General features: G+C 48.0%; 1 protein-coding gene and 1 long non-coding RNA gene across 4 annotated transcripts in view; one reads left to right on the plus strand and one right to left on the minus strand.

Annotated features, from left to right (window-relative positions):
• SEMA5B (semaphorin 5B) overlaps positions 1-21,718 on the minus strand; it is a 126,595-nt gene that overhangs the window by 43,034 nt on the left and 61,843 nt on the right. The window lies entirely within an intron of this gene.
• On the plus strand, positions 7,070-18,866 carry LOC122444640. Its single transcript, XR_006270333.1, has 3 exons — positions 7,070-10,302; positions 13,084-13,523; positions 17,899-18,866. It is a non-coding gene; the product is annotated as an uncharacterized LOC122444640 (long non-coding RNA).

Raw genomic sequence — 21,718 nt, forward strand, 5'->3', positions numbered from 1 at the left:
ATGAAAAGATGCTCAACATCACTCATTATGAGAGAAATGCAAATCAAAACACAATGAGGTACCGTTACACGCCAGTCAGGATGGCTGCTATCCAAAAGTCTACAAGCAATAAATGCCGGAGAGGGTGTGGAGAAAAGAGAACCCTCTTACACTGTTGGTGGGATTGCAAGCTAGTACAGCCACTATGGAAAACAGTGTGGAGATTTCTTGAAAAACTGGAAATAGAACTGCCATATGACCCAGCAATCCCACTTCTGGGCATACACACTGAGGAAACAGATCTGAAAGAGCACGTGCACCCCAATGTTCATCGAGCACTGTTTTATAATAGCCAGGACATGGAAGCAACCTAGATGCCCATCAGCAGATGAATGGGATAAGGAAGGCTGTGGTACATATACACCATGGAATATTACTCAGGCCGTTAAAAAGAATTCATTTGAATCAGTCCTAATGAGATGGATGAAACTGGAGCCCTTATACAGAGTGAAGTAAGCCCGAAAGATAAAGAACATTACAGCATACTAACACATATATATGGAATTTAGAAAGATGATAACGATAACCCTATATGCAAAACAGAAAAAGAGACACAGAAATACAGAACAGACTTTTGAACTCTGTGGGAGAATGTGAGGGTGGGATGTTTCAAAAGAACAGCATGTATACTATCTATGGTGAAACAGATCACCAGCCCAGGTGGGATGCATGAGACAAGTGCTCGGGCCTGGTGCACTGGGAAGACCCAGAGGAATCGGGTGGAGAGGGAGGTGGGAGGGGGGATCGGGATGGGGAATACGTGTAAATCTATGGCTGATTCATATCAATGTATGACAAAAAAATAAATAAATAAATAAAAATAAACAAACAAACCAAAAAAAAAAACAAAAGGTCACTTAAAAGTAGCAAAATCGTGATCCAGGTGTATCAATATATAATTTTTTATAATATTTTTACTTTTGAATATTAAATGTACTTAATAATATCTACTCAATTAAAAAAAAGCTGGCTTAAAACTCAACATTCAAAAACAAAGATCATGGCATCTGGTCCCATTACTTCATAGCAGATAGATGGGGAAACAGTGACAGACTTTAGTTTTAGTTTCTTGGGCTCCAAAATCACTGCAGATGGTGACTGCAGCCATGAAATTAAAAGACACTTGCTTCTTGGAAGAAAAGCTATGACCAACCTAGACAGCATATTACTTTGCAAAAGCAAAGATATTACTTTGCCAACGAAGGTCCATCTAGTCAAAGCTACATGGTTTTTCCAGTAGTCATGTGTAGATGTGAGAGTTGGACCATGAAGAAAGCTGAGCACCAAAGAATTGATGCTTTTGAACTATGGTGTTGGAGAAGACTCTTGAGAGTCCCTTGGACTGCAAGAGATCCAACCGGTCTATCCCAAAGGAAATCAATCCTGAATATTCATTGGAAGGACTGATGCTGAAGCTGGAGCTCAAAACTTTGGCCACCTGATGTGAAGAGCTGACCCATTGGAAAAGACCCTGATTCTGGGAAAGATTGAAGGCAGGAGGAGAAGGGGATGACAGGATGAGATGGTTGGATGGCATCACTGACTCTATGGACATGAGTTTGAGTAAGCTCTGGGAGTTGGTGATGGACAGGGAGGCCTGGCGTGCTGCAGTTCAGAGGGTTGCAAAGAGTCGGACACGACTGAGCAACTGAACTGAACTGAACTGATTCAATAAAAATTTTAAAACTTAGTGTTGGTTCCTTAAAGCTTCTAATACACAGAGTTGCCCAACAGTCCCTCTGGAGCCTGACTCGGATGCTCTGTATCACTCCCCACCTCTCTCCTTCCCCAGTCCATCGGGTGTGTCATCAAGTCCTGTTGACTCCACATCCTTAACATGTCCCTAACACACCAAGTGGCCTCCTTGGTGTCACTTTCATTATCTGTGAACTGAAAGGTTGAACTAGATCATGGATTCCTGGCTGGGATAGCAGCAAATCGGAATCACTTCCACTGGAGGTGGAGTCCTGAGACCAGTAGGTGAGTGATCCCCAAGGTGATTCTGACAAGTGTCCCCAAGGCTGAGAGGCCCCTGGGGTTCCTTGATGCTCAAGATCCTTTTTACTCCTAATCTCTCCTCTCTCTTCCCTCCCCACTGCCTCTACTTACTCCAGGTTTGGAAAACTACAGCAGGATGTCTCTTCCTGTTTCCTCACCTGTGTGTAAAATAAGATAAAACCTATCGTTGCATTGCTGCAAGGCTTCCAGGAAGTATCCCTGTGACCACACAGTCCGTGCACCTTTACCCTGCCCCATCCCGCACCTCACAGGTCATTTGTCCCCAGAGCACCTCTTTAATCTCAATCTCAGGCTCAACTGGCTGTTCCTTCCCAGGAGAGCCTGGCCATCTCTCTGAGCAGAAACCCTCTGGGAGGGAGCTTTGGCCCAAACTTATTCCCTGGAGCTATTATACAGCTGTTCACAGAACTTATTCCTCGTGCTAAGCTGGGTCCTTCCTGCTGCAAAGGGTGTCAGCATCTCCTTTCCTTGACACTGATTCCTGGCCTCAGGAGACTGAGGGATCAAAAGGCAGGGCCAACTCTCTAGAGCCAGTCAACCTGAGTTCAAATTCCAGCCTTCTCCTTACCAGCTGTGCAACTCTGGGAAAGAATACTTAACCTCTCCCTGCCTTAGTTTCCTCAAATTGGGAGTGAGAATAACAACACCAACTCCCTCAGCATTTGTAAAAATTAAGGGAGTTACAGGTGGCTGCACCTGCGGGTTCTGCGTCTAACCAACATGGATTGAAAATATTCTGGAAAAAAATTCCAAAAAGTTCCAAAAAGCAAAACTTGAATTTGATGTGCCCCCAGCAACTATTTACATAGCATTTACAACTATTTACATATCATTTACACAGTATTAGTAATCTAGAGATGATTTAAAGTGTATGGGAGGATGTGCATAGGTTATAAGCAAATACTGTACACCATTTTCTATAAGGCAGTTGAGCATCTGAGGGTTTTTGTATGAGGAGAGTGGTCTGGAACCAGTCCCCTATGGATGCTGGAGTGTACTACCTCTTAAAGGTATAGAACAGTGCCTGGCAGGCAGTGACCATTAATTAGAGCTATCCTGGTGCCCTGAGGGAAGAGGAGCAGGGAGGCCTGGGAAATTCCCTCATGTCCTTGGGCTGGAGGCCTTCTGTTTACTCTTTCTCCTTCTCCTTGCTATGGGCCTGGACTGCTTCAGGGGCCTCCTTCCCTCTGGTCCATAGGGGGCACAGGCAGAAGATGGGGAGGGGGAGGCAGTGAGGGGGTCAGGAAGCAAGAGAGTGGGCTGCTGCATCCCTCCACGGAAGGTCAGAGCTCCTTTCCTGCAGCTTCTCTGCCTCCAGGTTTCAACATCACTCCTTCCTTCCTCCCTTCAGGCCTAGGGGTGTACCACACTCCTGGTTATCAGCCCCAGGGTACTGCACAGTGAGCTTTCCCATATGGTTCCCCAAGCCCTTCCCACCCCTCTGTAAACAGTTCCTTTATTAAACTGCCCTCGAATTTCCCAATTTGTGTGTACCATCTGTTTCCTGTGGGGGCCCTGGCTGATATTAACGCCTAATTGGCGATGGTCAATACATATGCAAATATCATCCTTTTAGACTTTAGCTGGGGCTTTTCTTCTATCAGCCCCTCAGGACATCCAAGGCAGTATGATAACTGCTCTCCCCCCATTATTCCCAACCCTCCACTTGTCCTATGGTTCTTTCCCAGGCTTCTGTGTCACCCCGAGTCCCCAAGCCTGGCCCTCTGTGTGGCCAGATTCTGGGTTCCTCCAGCCTGAATTAGGCATACATCCTGGGACTTCCCAAGTAGTGTTAGTGGTAAAGAGCCTGCCTGCCAATGCAGAAGACATAAGAGACTCAGGTTCCATCCCTGGGCTGGGAAGATCCCCTGGAGGAGGAAACAGCAACCCATTCCAGTATTCTTGCCTCGAGAATCCCAAGGACAGAGGAGCCTGGTGGGCTACAATCTATAGGGTGGCAAAGAGTCAGACATGGCTGAGGTGACTTAGCACACACACATGCACGCGCCTGGGCCCCTTCCTCTCCCCTGGACCCCAGGTCTAAAAGTACCTAATTTCTGCAGCAGAAGTTCTGCTCGTATTACGGTTTTCATGTGAATATGTCCTCCAAGTTCCTCCTGAATCAATAATTGCTTGTTGAAATCACTGTGCCCACCTGGGCCCCAGCACAGCATACCTGCTGTCTGAGGAGAAGGGAAGCGTACACAGCCCAGGACTGAGGGTGGGAGGGGCAGGGACTGAGAACAGGACCTGGATTCCAGGTCTCGTCTGCTCAGGTGAGGGAGGAGGAAAAAGGGAGAGAGAGCCAGAACAGCTTTCAGACAAGGGAGCAGCACACAGACCAGAGTCACCCAGAGACAGGCAGCCTGAACACTCATTAGGGAGCAGACAGGAAGAGTCTTTGTTGAGGTGAGTGTTTCAACCCTGAGGATGCGCGGTGGTGGAGATGCTGACTTCAGGAATTCCACAAGGGCCATGCCCAGCCTAGTTGTCCATCACCTTCAGGGACCTCCTCTGCCCTTGGCAAGAAAGCCAGGAGACCTTAAGAGGGGTTCAGAAGAGGAACAGAAGGAGCCCAGAGGCAGGGAATGGTGCTGTAGCAGCAGATGCACATAGCCAGGGCTCCATGAACCAAGGCCTGAGGACATCAGCAGGGCAGGGGTTGCCATAGTGAAAAAGGCTGCCACAGTGAGACAGGAGAAGGTGGTCAACCTCTGGGTCACAGAGGGTTACAGGGTCTGACTTCCTGAGCTCTTTCTAGATACTTGGGGTGGGGGCTGACTTCCCAACTCCCAAGAAGTCCCCATCTTTGGAAATGATCTCTCCAGCCACATATCAAAGGGATAGGCCCCCAGCAGGCTCACACGTACTCTGTCCCCACCCACCACAGCTGCCTGCACCAAGGGAAGTCCTGTGGTCACAGCAGACCAATCATATGCTCCCCCTAGCCATTTGGGTATAGACTCCCTACCCCAAGCCCAGAGTCAGGTTGGTCATTGTAGAGGAACCTGGAACACTAATGGCCCCAAAGAATGCCACCTTCCACCTGTCCTGTGGGCTGAGAGGAGCAGAGATGATCTGAAGTCAGAGACCAGTGACAGGAGAGCAGAGACTCCCTGGGATGCTGCCAGCCTTTCAGTTCCCAGTTGAGGTCTGTGTTCTACTTCCATGAGCCACCCCCTCCCAGATCCTTGTAATCAAACTCCCTGTTTTTGCCTGGAGTCATGTCAGATAAGGTAGTATTATCTCCTCAGTGTCCATTCTCACCCTCCTTCTTCCTAAAGGAGCCTGTGCATCAGCAGGGGTGGGGTGGGGGCAGTGTGCCCTGCTTCCAGACTGAGTGGCCAATGAAACACTGTGGAAAGTTGCATGGGGCCTGAGGGGAAGTGGCTGAGAAGGCTCCCTTCCTGCCTGGCCTGCAGGTATGGGCAGCCTTGCAGCTTTAGGTGACCTCTAGTCACATGGTAAGGATCGTGGTGCAGAAAGACATGGAATCTGGGCTGCTGATGACAGAAGGAGCCCTGCTCTGCCTACCTTCAGGCTTCTTGTCCATGTCTGATCATCACACTTTGGGGTCTGTCCCTTGTCTGTGAAATGGGGAGAGTAATCCCTCGCTCATAGAGTCGCTGCAAACATTTAATGAGTTACTTTGTCTAATAGGCTTAGATCAGCACCTGCCACAAAGTAGGAGCTGGATGTGTGCTCAGTTGTGTCTGACTCTTTGTGACCCCATGGACTGCCCACCAGGCTCCTCTGTCCATGGGAGTCTCTAGGCAAGAATACTGGAGTGGGTTGCCATCTCCTCCTCCAGGGAGGTGCTGTATAAAAGTCGGCTATTGTTATTATTATTTTTGAATAATTCACTCCTAATTTATTTAAGCCCTTGTTTTTCAGCTCTCAGGTATCATTAACCAAGCACCATTCCTATTCCACACAGTTGGATTTCTCATGCCTACAACCCATATGCCTAAGACAATCAGGAATTTCTATTTCTAATATGTCTGACATTAAAATAATCATAGGATTTCTCCACTGGCAGTGTGTAGTGGAGGCCATGCCACCTTCCTGAGGCTTGCAGAGTTCCATAGAAAGCCCAGAGCTTGGGAGGCTGCCAGGCCTGGGTGCAAACCTTAGTTTTGTCACCTGTAAAATAAGGCTAATGTGTCCTTGCTTTGGATAGAATGCTTGTCATCACGCTCCCAGAACTAAGTCTGGCACAGAGCAGGCCTTTTATGAAATCCATTTGTATAAATGTTTCATGCACATAAAACACTCACCTAGCCACCTAAGTGTCTTCCCAGGTTCTCCCTACATTTGTTTATACATACTTCACTGAGCATTTGCTGAATGCCTACTATGTGCAGTTTCCTATATAGATAAAGGAAGTGGGAGAGGTGGAACACCCACAGGACAAAGGCTCGGTCCCTGCTTTCGTGGAGCTTATAGTTCACTAGGGGAGAGGAGACAGTCTCCTGAGGAATAAGCCGTCACTCGGCAGAGACAGTGACCTGGTCCTGGGGTCTGGATGCTCAGAGGGCACAAAAAGCCCGTGCTTTGCCCTGTCTCCAAGTGCTTGTCACTGGCACGGTGTGGGGTGCTCTAGAAGAGGGGCTGGGAGAGCAGCCCCAGTGGACTCTTGTTATTTGGGGGAACCTCGGTGACGAGGAGAGCATGTTCCCAAAGCCGTGGCCAGACATTCTACTGTTTTCTTTCCCGCTGCTGCCCCAGGTCCCTGTGGTCCTCAATATGGGGTCACTGTGATGGTGCTTGGAAGCATGTGAATGCATGTTTGTGTGTGTTGTGTGAGAGAGAGACAGAGAAAGAGAACGCACACCCACGTGGGCGGCCCCTTGAGGACTCCTCGCCTTCATGGGACTTCTCCAGAGCTCATTTTCCCAGCTCAAATAGTGGGAGGAGGATTAGCTGCAACCGTGGGAGGGGATGAAATTGCTGACTGAGAATGAAGGAGAGAGAAAAAAGGGCAGAGGGCCAGGCCCAGGGTCCAGGAAGGACCGCAGTCCTATAGGGACCTTTGATCCTCTTTGGGGAGAAGGATGAGGGAGACAGGGGTGGAGAGTGTGTGTGTGAGCTGACCCCCCACAGAACCCACACTGACCTCCCAGCACACTCCCTACACAACCATGCTCTTCCTGCTTGCAAGGCCCACTATCCAGACTTGCCTCTGGGAGGAGAAGCTGGATCATCGAGTCATCCGTCATTCCATTCAGTAGAAGGAAACAGGGGGGTGTCCCAGCTCCCCTGTGCTTATGGTCCCACAAAAGAGAAGGAAGTATGAAGAGGAGATGAACAGGAAGCAGAGTCCCTTTCCCTGGGAAAGGGAAGCGAGAGGATGCCAGTGGGATGGAGGTCTAGACCCTCCTGTAAAAGGTGAAACTCAAATAGGGCCTTGAGGAAAGAAGAGGAGCTCTCCCAGCCATCGGGAAGAAGAGCATTCCAGAGCATTGAACTGGTAAGGGCACAGGCAGAGGCGCGGCCGTGGTCCATCCTTGCATCATCTAGTGAGGCTGGGGAAGAGAGCAGCAAGAGATGAGTCTGGAAAGGAAGACTGGGGCCAAATGAGGGAGACTTCAGCACGAACCTGTAGCATCAGGAGGTTTTCTTCTGCTGAAAAGGAGGATGTGTCGATAGTTTGGAGCAGTGGAAGGATGTGGTTGAATCTATGCTTTGGAGAGGTAGGTGGCAGGGGCAGTGGGAGGGATAGGTTAGAGCAGGCCACCTGTCTGAGAACTGGAATTGGGTACCTCTTCCTCTGGGAGAGCCCAGCCCATGCTCAGAGTGTAGCTGGGTCTCAGCCTCACTAGCACCTGCCCAACTGCAGGGCACAGCCCTGGAGAGAAGCTAGCAGGGGCTGGAGGAGCAAGTGGGAGGGGTGTGGGTCAGAGAGCTGAGCCAAGGCAGCAGTGGTGTGTGTGTTAGGTTGCTTCAGTCATGCCCACCTCTTTGTGACCCCATGGACTATAGTCTGCCAGGCTCCTCTGTCCATGGGACTCTCCAGGCAAGAATACTTCAGTGAGTTGTCATTTCCTCCAAGGCAGCAGTGGAGACCATTCAAATTAATGCTGCAAGTTAGTTGTACCCAGAGCAGCCAGGGTGTCTTTTGATTGCTAAAGAAGTATAATCAGAAAGGAAGAGACCCTGAAAGATGATGGCTTGAATAAACATGGCTGCTGACTGTTGAGAATGTGCCAGGCACCGCGCTAAACTCTTCCCTCCAAGACCTCATGGCAGTTTGGCAAGAAAGCTGCGCGATGCCCGTGGATCACTATGCTCAGTTGGTGAGAGGAAATAGACATGAGCAAAACTGAGGCATGCACAACACCAGTTGATAACAGAGTGATCTGAACCCAGGACTGTCTGCTGCTGCAGCCCACCTCGGGGCCACTCCACACACCACCCTCCCTGGTGGAGAACTGGCCCCAGCCCTCCTCGTATCTGCTGACCCTGGCTCTGTGTGCTCTCTAAGCAAGCTTCAGAGTTTCATTTGGTTTCCTGAGTTGGCTTCCAGATCAAGGAGAGCACTTTCTGGCTATAAATTATTGAGCTGACTTTCTGCCACAAGTCAGTCTCCTGTGAGTCTGGCTGTGGGGGCCAGTTTTTCCAGTCCTGAGTGACTCTGGAGAAAGCCATTCCAGAGGTTGCACGGTCAGGGCAGAGCTGCACCCCTAGGGCTCTGATAGTAGCCTGGCAGCCCTGGGTCCAGCCTTTACTGGATGGCCAGGGGCCAGGGTGGATGGGATAAACTGAGAGACTCCCTTCTGTCCCCACCACTGCTCAGCCCTTGAGCCCTCGGGGACCCTTGGGGAAGGGGGCTCGGCTCGTTCTCCTTCCCTGGGTTCCTCCCTCCTTGCCTCCATTCAAAGTCTCCACTTGGCTGCTTGCCTGGGAAAGGAGAAAAAGAGAAGAAAAAGAAAAGAAGAGGAAATAGGGGGAACCAAGAGCAGGAAAGAACACCATCTGCCTGTGGTTTGGTGGGGAGGGGAAAGCATGGGGGCTGCCCCCCCCCCCACCCAAGATCACAAATGCCATCTTCCCACCCACCTATCACTCACCACTTGGGGGGCAAAGCTTAGCCAAGCTCAGCACAATGATAAAATTGAGATGCAGATTCCTTCCCATTGCTCTGAATAGAGCAGATTGGATACGGATTTCCCCCTTTTCTTCCCATTTAGACCATCTGGGCGGCTGGGGCCCCAGAGAAGACTGGGACCAGGTGGGGGAGGGGCAGAGGTTTCCTAGCACTTTTCAGCTCTGAAACCTCAGGGTAAGGGTAACGGATGCCACCCCACCGTATCCCCTTTCCCCGGCAAGTTTGTTCTCTTTGTATTCTGCTCTCCGGGCTGGGTGGAGCTGGCTGGAGTCACCTCTCCTCTGTCCTAGCAAACTCCAAGTGATGAATTTGTCATCAGGGTCTGCCATCCTTCCTGCAGGCCCACCCACACCCCCTAACTGCAAATAAACCTATGGGGAGGATGGAAGGGAAAATGCGAACACAGACAGTTGATAGGAAGGGCTATTAAAGATTGCTTTAAGCCTGAGCCAAGTGAAGCTTGGGGTAGAGTATCCAGCTTAAGGTTGGGCAGGGACCTGATGGGAAAACCAAGACTAGTTAATAACAACAACAGCAACAACAAAGACCATGTTATTTTGTATCAGGATGTGTGCTGTGCTCTTTGTATTATGCCATTTAATCCACACAATAACCCTACAAAGCAGGTATTATTATCATGCCCATTTGCCCATTTCATAGATGGGCAAACTGAGGCACAGACCTGCTAAGTAACTAGTATAAGGCCAAATTGGTAGAAGCCAGACCCAAATCCAGGCAGTGAGGCTCCAGAGCCTGCTCCTTGCACAGTCTCAGTGCACCACCCAGGAAAATGGCATTATTTGACAGATCCTTGGGCATGGAGCTCAGGCTGCTCCAGTAAGCATTTGCAGATGGGGAAACTTATAAAACACAGCCCACAGCCATTCTGTATTTATAATCACAAAATCTAGACTTGTTCCTCTGAACAGAGTATATCAACACAATGTTAGAACTGGAAATAAGAATAGAAAGGGAATATTTACATCGCTTGGCAGAAGAAGCAAGTGTGAACCTCATGAGGAGATGACATGTGGCTGGACCAAACACAGGAGGAGAGAACCTGGCGCTCAGGGAGACACCAGGAATTAGATCCAGGACCCTGCCTCATGGTTGCAGTGCAGCTTAAATGAAATAAGGTGAGTAGCATGCTTGGTTCATACCTTGTCGGAAAAATAATATGAACAGTGGCGGTGGTGGTGGTCACCCTAAGGTGGTAAGATCATGAGTAGGGACTTTTTCCTGTCTTTCAGACATTCTGTAATATTTAATTGTTTTCACATGGAGAAGAAAATAAAGGAGACTTGCCTACTTTAATTGCTGGAATTAAACACTAAGGATGTTGCCAAACACAAATCAAGCTTATCTATTCATTAGAGCAGCCTCCTTTTTCTCCTCCCCGTGGGCAAGCTCTTTCCATGGAAATATTTTGCTATCAGATATTCAGTTGCTGTATAAAATGAAAACTGCATTTGAAAACATGCTTACAGCTCAAAAACAGCCCACAAATCCAGCTAAAGGCCTGGGTTTCCTTGGGGTTTCAATGAAAGATCCACTACTCAACATAAATCTTTGTGGGGAGGGTCCATTTTGACTCACAAACCAGGGCATGGTTCTGAGCATCTGGAGAGGCAGTTATATAACCTAGAGAACACCGACAGAGAGGCATGGTGCTGCTGATGGTTGCACAACAGCGTGAATGTTCCTAATGCCGCGGACTACAAAATGGTTAAATGGGGTTGATAAGAATGTACAATAGTGCAGCTGCTATGGAAAACAATGTGGTGGTGCCTCAAAAAAATACAAATAGAATTACCATGTGACCCAGTAATTTCACTTCTGGGTGCAGGCATACCTCATTGTATTGAGCTCTGCTTTATTGTGCTTCAAAGATTTTTCTTTCTTTTTTTTTTTTTTAAACAAATTGAAGGTTTGTGGTAAGCCTTCCTTGAATAACTCTATCAGTGTCATTTTCCAACAGCATTTGTTCACTTCATGTCTCTCTGTCATATTTTGGTAATTCTTGCAATATTTCAAGCTTTTTCATTATTATTATATTTGTTACGATGATCTGTGATCATTGATCTTTGATGTTACTATTGTTTTGGCATTTTTTAGTAATAAAGTATTTTAACTTGAGGCATATACAGTTTTCTAGACATAATGCTATTGCACACTTACTAGACTACAGTATAGTGTGAATATAACCCTAATACGCACTGGAAAACCAAAACATTCCTATGACTTGCTATATAGTGATCTTTGCTTTATCACTGTAATCTGGAACTGAACCCATAACATCTCCAAGCTATGCCTGTATGTGCGTGTGTGCTAAGTCACTTTAGTCCTGTCCGACTCTTTGTGACCCTACGGACTGTAGTCTGCTAAGCTCCTCTGTCCACGGAACTCTCCAGGCAAGAATACTGGAGTGGGTTGCCATGCCCTCCTCCAGGGGATCTTCCCAACCCAGGGATGGAACCCAGGTCTCCTGCATTGGCAGGCAGGTTCTTTACCACTAGCACTACCTGGGAAGCCCATGCCTGTATATATCCCCCCCAAATGAAAGCAGGGACTCAAAAAGATATTTGTATACCCATATACATCACAGCATTATTCAAAATAGCCCAAAGGATAAGCAACCCAAGTGTCAATCAAATGAAGAATGAATTTTTTAAAAATGTGGTATATAATGGAATATTATTCAGCCTTTTCGGAGAAGGCAATGGCACCCTACTCCAGTATTCTTGCCTGGAAAATCCCATGGACGGAGGAGCCTGGTGGGCTTCAGTTTACGGGGTCGCACAGAGTTGGACACGACTGAATCGACTTAGCAGCAGCAGCAGCAGCACTCAGCCTTTTATAAGGAAGGAACTTGTACACATATACAACATGACGAACCTTGAAGACATATGCTGAATGAAATAAGCCAGACACAAAAGGACAAATATTGTATGATTCTAGTCATATGAAGAGTAGTCAAATTTACAGAGACGGAAAGTAGAATGGTGGTTACCAGGGGCTGGAGAGAGGGGAGAATGGCGAGTTGCTATGTACTGGGTACAGGGTTTCAGTATGCAAGATGAAGAGTTCTGTAGATGGGTGGAGATGATGGTTGTGTTACCAAAAGGTATGTGTGGGCGGTCCGGCTGCTTACCACTCATTAAGCCAGCAAACAGGCTAGGTTGGTGGAAAGGAAAGTTTGCTTTATTTCAGATGCTGGCAACTGGGGCAGAGGGAGGGTGGTGGATGTCTGTCCAAAGGCCGATTCCCCCACTGACAAGCAGGGGATAAGAGCTTTTACAGACAAAAGTGTGTGTGTGTGTGTGTGTGTGTCGGGGGTGGGGGGGTGGGAGTGGTGTTTACATGCAGAAACAGCGCAGCCATCTCTAACAGTCATCTTCTAACAGGCAGTGGTCTGACCAGCATCATCTTGATTGTTTCAGATGAAGTTCCAGGGCCCATTTGTTCCCATTGTTTTGCGGTCAATTCTCACAACTGTGGCAGCTCATGGCCTGAGTACAGTCTGTCATCATGTAGTTAACTTCTCCACTGGTGTTTTGGTGTCTATAACTCAGAGGATATGGCTCAGAATATTATCTATAGCCCTTGAGAAAGAGCTAAAGATTCTTGACTATGCTTAAAGACTATATTATTAGTCTCCTTTTTCTGTTTTCCTTTGTTTTCACATTTCTCACTTCTCTGATTAAACTTATTCTTTGATTAAAGTTTTCCAGAGGCAAGAGGCAGGCAGAGGACATGGTGTGTGGGAAAGGACTATATGGTCCTGCTCCATTGCAACTGCACAACAATGTGAATGTTTGTAATACCAATTAACTGTACACAAGAATGGTTAAGATGGTAAATTTCACGTTGTGTGTATGCTACCAAATTTTTTTGAAAACAGCTTCTAAAATCCACAGGATTGAAGAGGACCAGGAGACCCCAGGGAGTGTGCTGCTGACCCCCCAGAGGAAAAGGTCTTCTCCTGCTCTCCCCGCAGTCTGGTGCCCACTGTCAGACCCTCACTCCCCCCAAGGCATACTTGCCCCTGATCAGTGAGTGAAGTGAGCCCCCTACTGTCCATGCGCACCCTGGTACCTGGCCGGGGCATCAGACAGCCCAGGCTGAGGTGTGGGTCACAGGAGTTAGATGAAGACCAGGATGAGCTGAAACCACTAGGGGGCAATTTCCGGTGAGTCCTTGGATATACAGTGAATGAGGCTCTCTTTTGAGACAGGTTAGGTGTGAGGACAGACGTCTGGGTGGACTGTGCGCTGCCACTGTCTTCATTTCCTGCTGCTGCTATAAGCAATGACCTGGTGGCTTCAAAGAACACACATTCATTCTCTCCAGTCTGCAGGTTAGAAGTCTGACATGGGTCCCCCTGGGCTGAAATCAAGGTGTGGGCAGAGCCACATTCCTTCCTGGAGTCTCTCAGGGAGGATCCACTTCCTTGTTTTTCCAGCTTTTAGAGGCAGCCCACAGTCCATCTTCAGAGCCAGGAGCCCTGCCCCTCTCTAGCCCTTCTTCGACAGTTGCATGGCCATCTTCAGTTTCAGTTCAATCGCTCAGTCATGTACAACTCTGCAACCGCATGGACTGCAGGACGCCAGGCCTCCCTATCCATCACCAACTCCCGGAGTTTACTAAAACTCAGGTCCATTGAGTTGGTGATCCCATCCAACCATCTCATCCTCTGTTGTCCCCTTCTCCTCCCGCCTTTAATCTTTCCCAGCATCAGGGTCTTTTCTAGTGAGTCAGTTCTTCGCATCAGGTGGCCAAAGTATTGGAGTTTCAGCCTCAACATCAGTCCTTCCAATGAATATTCAGGACTGATTTCCTTTAGGATGGACTAGTTGGATCTCCTTGCAGTCCAAGGGACTCTCAAGAGTCTTCTCCAACACCACAGTTCAAAAGCATCAATTCTCTGGTGCTCAGCTTTCTTTATAGTCCAACTCTCACATCCATACATGACTACTGGAAAAACCATAGTCTTGACTAGATGGACCTTTATTGGCAAAGTAATGTCTCTACTTTTTAATATGCTGTCTAGATTGGTCATAACTTTTCTTCCAAGGAGTGAGTGGCTTTTAATTTCATGGCTGCAGTCACCATCTGCAGTGATTTTGGAGCCCCCCAAAATAAAGTTTCTCACTGTTTCCCCGTCTACTTGCCATGAAGTGATGGGACCAGATGCCATGATGTTAGTTTCCTGAATGTCAAGATTTAAGCCAACTTTTTCACCTTCCTCTTATACTTCCATCAGGTGGCTCTTTAGGTTGTCTTTGCTTTCTGCCATAAAGGTGGTGTTATTTGCATATCTGAGGTTATTGATATTTCTCCTGGCAATCTTGATTCCAGCTTGTGCTTCCTCCAGCCCAGCATTTCTCATGATGTACTCTGCATATAAATTAAATAAGCAGGGTGACAATATACAGCCTTGACATACTCCTTTTCTTATTTGGAACCAGTCTGTTGTTCCATGTCCAGTTCTAAGTGTTGCTTCTTGACCTGCATACAGATTTCTCAGGAGGCAGGTCAGGTGGTCTGGTATTCCCATCTCTTGAAGAATTTCCCACAGTTTGTTGTGATCCACACAGTCAAAGGCTTTGGCATAGTCAATAAAGCAGAAATATATGTTTTTCTGTAACCCTCTTGCTTTTTTGATAATCCAACGGATGTTGGCTATTTGATCTCTGGTTCCTCTGCCTTTCCTAAATCCAGCTTGAACATCTGGAAGTTCATGGTTCACATACTGTTGAAGCCTGGCTTGGAGAATTTTGAGCATTACTTTGCTAGTGTGTGAGATGAGTGCAATTGTGTGGCAGTTTGAGCATTCTTTGGCATTTCCTTTCTTTGGGATTGGAATGAAAACTGATCTTTTCCAGTCCTGTGGCCACTGCTGAGTTTTCCAAATTTGCTGGCATATTGAGTGCAGCACTTTCACAGCATCATCTTTTAGGATTTGAAAGAGCTCAAGTGGAATTCCATTTGTTTGTAATGATGCTTCCTAAGGCCCACTTGACTTCACATTTCAGGATGTCTGGCTCTAGGTGAGTGATCATACCATCGTGGTTCTCTGGGTCATGAAGATCTTCTTTGTATAGTTCTCCTGTGTATTCTTGCCACCTCTTTTTAATATCTTCTGCTTCTGTTAGGTCTATACCATTTCTGTCCTTTATTGAGCCCATCTTTGCATGAAATGTTCCCTTGGTATCTCTAATTTTCTTGAAGAGATCTCTAGTCTTTCCAATTCTATTGTTTTCCTTTCTTTCTTTGCACTGATCACTGAGGAAGGCTTTCTTATCTCTCCTAGTTATTTGGAACTCTGCATTCAAATGGGTATATCTTTCCTTTTCTCCTTTGCTTTTCACTTCTCTTCTTTTCTCAGCTATTTGTAAGGCCTCCTCAGACAGACATTTTGCTTTTCAGCATTTCTTTTTCTTGTGGATGATCTTGATCCCTGTCTCCTGTACAATGTCATGAAACTCCATCCATAGTTCTTCAGGCGCTATGTCTATCAGATCTAATCCCTTGAATCTACTTCTGACTTCCACTGTATGTAAGGGATTTGATTTAGGTCATACCTGCATGGTCTAGTGGTTTTCTCTTTCTTCAATTTAAGTCTGAATTTAGCAATAAGGAGTTCATGATCTGAGCCACAATCAGCTCCTGGTCTTGTTTTTGCCAACTGTATAGAGCTTCTCCATCTTTGGCTGCAAAAAATATAATCAATTTGATTTCAGTATTGACCATCTGGTGATGTCCATGTGTAGAGTCGTCTCTTGTGTTGTTGGAAGAGGGTGTTTGATATGACCAGTGCATTCTCTTGGTAAAAGTCTGTTAGCCTTTGCCCTGCTTCATTCTGTACTCCAAGGCCAAATTTGCCTGTTACTCTAGGTGTTTCTTGACTTTCTACTTTTGCATTCCAGCCCCCTATGATGAAAAGGACATCTTTTGGGGGTGTTAATTCTAGAAGGTCTTGTAGATATTCATAGAACTGTTCAACTTCAGTTTCTTCAGCATTACTGGTTGGGGCATAGACTTGGATTATCGTGATATTGAATGGTTTGCCTTGGAAACGAACAGAGATCATTCTGTCATTTTTGAGATTACATCTAAGTACTGCATTTTGGACTCTTTTGTTGACTATGATGGCTACTCCATTTCTTCTAAGGGTGCTTGCCCAGAATAGTAAATAAAATGGTCATCTGAGTTAAATTCACCCATTCCAGTCCATTTTAGTTCACTGATTCCTAAAATGTCAATGTTCACTCTTGCCATCTCCTGTTTGACCACTTCTAATTTGCGTTGATTCATGGACCTAACATTCCAGGTTCCTATGCAATATTGCTCTTTACAGCATTGGACTCTGCTTCTATCACCAGTCACATCCACAACTGGGTGTTGTTTTTGCTTTGGCTCCATCTCTTCATTCTTTCTGGATTTATATCTCTGATCTCCAGTAGCATATTGGGCAGCTACCAACCTGGGGAGTTCATCTTTCAGTGTCCTATCTTTTTGCCTTTTCATACTGTTCATGGGGTTCTCAAGGCAAGAATACTGAAGCGGTTTGCCATTCCCTTCTCCAGTGGACCACGTTTTGTCAGAACTCTCTATCATGACCCGTCTGTCTTGGGTGGCCCTACATGGCATGGCTCATAGTTTCATTGAGTTAGACAAGGCTGTGGTCCATGTGATCAGATTCGTTAGTTTTCTGTGACTGTGGTTTGCATTCTGTCTGCCCCCTGATGGAGAAGGATAAGAAGCTTACTGAAGCTTCCTGATGGGAGAGACTGACTGATGGAGAAACTGGGTCTTATTCTGATGGGCAGGGCAATGCCCAGTAAATCTTTAATCCAATTTCCCTTTGATGGGTGGAGCTGTGTCACCTTCCTGCTATTTATCTGGGGCCAAACTACGTTGGGAGGCTTCCCTGGTAGCTCAGAGGTTAAAGCGTCTGCCTGCAATGCGGGAGACCTGGGTTTGATCCCTAGGTCAGGAAGATCCCCTAGAGAAGGAAATGGCAACCCACTCCAGTATTCTTGCCTGGAGAATCCCATGGACAGAGGAGCCTGGTGGGCTACAGTCCACAGGGTCGCAAAGAGTTGGACACGACTGAGCAACTTCACTTTCACTTCTTTCTAAACTATGGTGGAGGTAATGAAGATAATGGCAACCTCCTTCAAAAGATCCCTGCCCCCAACTCTGCAGCAGGCCACCACCAACCCACACCTCCACTGGAGACTCCTGGACACTCCTAGGCAAGTCTAGGTCAGTCTCTTGTGGGATCACTGCTCCTTTCTCCTCGGTCCTGGTGCACACAAGGTTCTCTTTGTGCCCTCCAAGAGTCTATTTCCCAGTCCTGTGTAAGTTCTGGCAGCTCTATGGTGGGGTTAATGGCAACCTCCTCCAAGAGGGCTTATGCCATACCCAAGTCTGCTACACCCAGAGCCCCTGTCCCTGAGGCAGTCCACTGCTGACCCATACCTTCACAAGAAATGCTCAAACACAGTTCTGCCTCAGTCCCTGTGGGGTCCCTTGGTCCTGGTGTGCACAAGGTTTGTTTGGCCCTCTATCTGTGGCTTTTATCTTCAAAGCCCCACAGCCCACACAGGCTCCTGACTGGCTTCCAGTCTGTGACCCTGCATGTGTACAAAGATAGGCAGCTCTGAGCCCTCATTCACCCTTGAGACCCCACACACCTGCCCAGTTTTCTCTTCTCTCCACACCAGGTCTTACCTGGGAAAGCTCTCCTGCTTTTAAGGACCTTTGTGATGACAATGGGCCCACCTGGACAGTCCAGGATGTTCTCCACCTCAAGGTCCTTCACTGAACCACGTCTGCAAAGCTCCTTTGCTGCATAAGATGACACCTCCACTTATGCTGCCTACCACACCCACGCTATGTACTCCCACCCAGTCACTCAACATGCCACAAACACTGCTGGCTTGAGATTCCTCTATGCCTGAATTTCTAAAGAAGGAAGAGCGGTAGCAGGTAAAAGATCACCACCAAGTCACGGCCACAGTCTTGGGGAGGAAGAAAGAGGCTACTGAGGAGGGGACAGTCAGGGAACTCAGAGGCGGAGCCGGTGGGGAGAGAGGAGCAGAGATGGGAGATGACTCGTGCAAGGAAGGGGAGCAGTGTGTTTTGGGATGCGGGGGTTGGGAGAAGGCAGTCACAGATGCAAAGGAGAGACTGCGGGAAAGATCTTACAGGTGAACTGCACTTCAGACAAAGAAATTCATGAGCACTGGCACAAAAGTTTTACCAAAGAGGGATGATTATTCACTGCCCCAAAGGATTTTCCAAAGCGTTCTTCAAGTAATGAGTTCCACTGTGTTCTTAAAATAGGATTTACACCCAATTTTTCAGTCACACATAAAGGGATGCTTGTAAATCTATGGAAATGAAGTGAGACCAGTAACATCTGCTGCCTTCTGTGCTGGTGGTGTCAGAGGGAGTGGGAAGGAATGGCGGGCTGGCGAGGTGGGGGTTGGTGCCTGGGGAAGGAACCGACTTCCGGTGGGGGGCGGGGCTCAGCCTCCCGCCTCCATGTAGCCCTCAGGCAGGCTTCCTGCGTTTCAGTTCAGTTGCTCAGTCCTGTCCCAATATTTGGGGACCCCATGAACTGCAGCACGCCAGGCCTCCCTGTCCATCACCAACTCCTGGAGTTTACTCAAACTCATGTCCATTGAGTTGGTGATGCCATCCACCATCTCACCCTCTGTCGTCCACTTCTCCTCCCGCCTCCAATCTTTCCCAGCATCAGGGTCTTTCCCAATGAGTCAGTTTTTTGCATCGTGTGGCCAAAGTATTGGAGTCTCAGCTTTAGCATCAGTCCTTCCAATGAATATTCAGGACTCATTTCCTTTAGAATGATTGGTTGGATCTCCAGGAGATCCAATCAGTCCTGCATTTCACATGTGAACAACCCAAGGGCAGAGAGGGGAGGGGACAGAAGCAACAGGTCGAGTTCTCAGACTCCAACGCTCAGTTCCTCCTGCCTCTCCTCAGATTTTCCATGACAGCAAACCTGTGAGTCTGTAGCAGCAGCAGAAGTTGCCTTGCTCCTACTTGCACACAGCCTGCTTACCCATTCCTGGGACAATACCAAAACTTCCAGTCAGGGACAGTGCCTTTCATCCTAAAGTTATTATTAAAGTTATAATAATAGAGAGAAGACTCGCTCTATTGGCCTGAAAGGGGTGAAACTGACATGATGTCAATGGCTGATTTCCCACCTCTTTGGGGAATTAGTGAACATAGCAGCACCAGTAGGAATAAGGGCTTTGGCCGTTTCCCTCCCTCCCACAGAACCTGCAGGAAACACCTTGGGCTGCAGAGCCTGATAACATAGACGACAAGTGCCGTGAAAACCTTGGCCCCCGTGCCCACTTCTCTGTCATTACCCCGTCTAGGTTCTTTGTAACCTTTCCCTTGGCCTGAACTCTCATTTCTCATTCTTTTCCCCAGATCTGTAGTTCTCCAAGTTTCTCCCGTCAATCCCCTCTTCTTTCACTCTGATAGATATGGGTGGTCCCTGCTTCTTCTTCTCCAGGGTTTCCATTCCCCCCTCCAGCTCCATCAGCTCCCCAGGTGGCCAGACCACAAGGCCACCCCTGTCTCAGTGATACCCAGACATTTCTTCCACAACCTGCCCCAAATGAAGCTGTCACCCTTGTCCATTAACCTACTCTTCCCACATCCCCCATTTGTATCAGTGGGATCCCTTCCACTGTGACTCACATCTCAGCATTCCCAGATTCCCTCTCCCTCAACTCCCACATCCAACCCATCGTCAAGTCCTGGCACTCATACTTCAACAGTGGATCCCAAACCCAGGGCTGGAGAGCCACACACGAGACAAGAGCACAGGGAGGGGGCAGGGGAGGTGGAGGACGCACCCCCATCTGGACAGGACGACTGTGACTCAGCTCGCCTCTTCTCCAGACTGTTGCCATCCCAGGATGGGGGCCCACATCTACCCGTTTCTAAAGAAAGTCTATACTTCTGTATTTATGTGAAGTTCCTTTATTTTTAGGCCATTATTATTTGCATTTTTGGAAATCCCTATGTACACCAAACAAAACACGTCTGTCTGTGACCTTGAGGCTCCTCCCCCTGCAGAGTCTCCCCAACTCTTCCTTCTCTCTGCCCCCAGGGCCCATATACCAGTACGTCCTTGCTCCCTCCTGGTCAGGAGAACCACCTTCTCAGGGTCTCCCTGGGCCATTTTCTCCATCTTTCCTCTGCTGATCTCAGGCCCCACTGAACCAATGTTGGGCTTTTCAGCTTTAGAGTCAGGCCCTCCGGTGGTGAGGAGAATGTGCTATGTGCTTAATCGCTCAGTTGTGTCTGACTCTTTGCAACACCATGGACTGTAGCTCACCAGGCTCCTCTGTCCATGGGGATTCTCCAGGCAAGAACACTGGAGTGGGTTGCCATGCCCTCCTCTAGGGGATCTTCCCAACCCAGGGATCAAACCCATGTCTCCCGCATTGCAGGTGGATTCTTTACCAATTGAGCCACAAGGCGAATGGCTTGGGTGAAAGAAACAGAGAAGAGAAGGCTGATGCCACTCAGGGTGACAGAGCCATTAATTAACAAAGTTAAACATCTGGTGTTTAATTAACACCTTCCCTCCTCTTTCATCCTCCCTCTCATCTTTTCCCAGAGGGGCTCCCTGATGGGTGAAACTGAAGCAGAAACCAGGCGGGCAGAGGTGGGAAAGTGGGAAATGGGATGGGAGGTCCCGGCTGGAGGCAGGGCAGGTGAGGGGACTACAGGGGAGGGGAGCGGGGGTGACGGTCCCCTTATGCTGAAGGGGAAGAGGATGGCTGGGAAAAAGCAGGTTTGTGTTTCAGCCAGGTTTGTGTTTCAGCAGGAGGCATTCAGATTCATCCGGAAGTTTCTTGAGCAGGAGCTTGGTGCCAAGGATGGCATGAGGAAGTCTATGGTGCTCCTGCAGCCATGCTGCTGGTTGCCTCCTTGATAGTCACTTCCCCATCGTCCTCAGCAACAAACCCCATGGCATCATTCCTAGTCCCAGGTGAGATGCTTCCCAAGCTCTCCTGCAGTTAGGGGTGGCCTGTGTGCATAATTCTGACCAATGTGAACTAAGCTGGCACAGATTCTGGAAAGTGTTGCTATCTTTACAAGAGAAGAGAGACTCAGTTGGCACCAGCCCCTTTCTCCCTGCCATGTAGAAAAATGTGATGTCCTGAGCTACTGGCCATTTCCATACCCTGAGAGGACAGGTTCCATGCCCTCCCAGGGAGGAGGATACAGACTCTCCTGACACTATCATGTCACTGAGGGAAGATCAGCTGCTGCTGCCACCTCCAAACCTCTTGTTAAGTGATTAAATGAGTCCTTATGTCTGAAGCTATTTTAAGTGGTGTTTTCTGCTTCTTGAAGTTGAAAACATTCCTAAGTGGCACACTCCCTCCTACAAAATCTCTTCTTTCCAGGGAGATAAGAAACTGACCACTTGTTTAATTAGGGTTAAGTCAAGAGCTGACACTGCTGCTCAGAGCATTTGCCAACCTA

Source organism: Cervus canadensis, chromosome 7 (assembly GCF_019320065.1).
Source record: "Cervus canadensis isolate Bull #8, Minnesota chromosome 7, ASM1932006v1, whole genome shotgun sequence".
NCBI classification, from domain to species: Eukaryota; Metazoa; Chordata; class Mammalia; order Artiodactyla; family Cervidae; genus Cervus; species Cervus canadensis.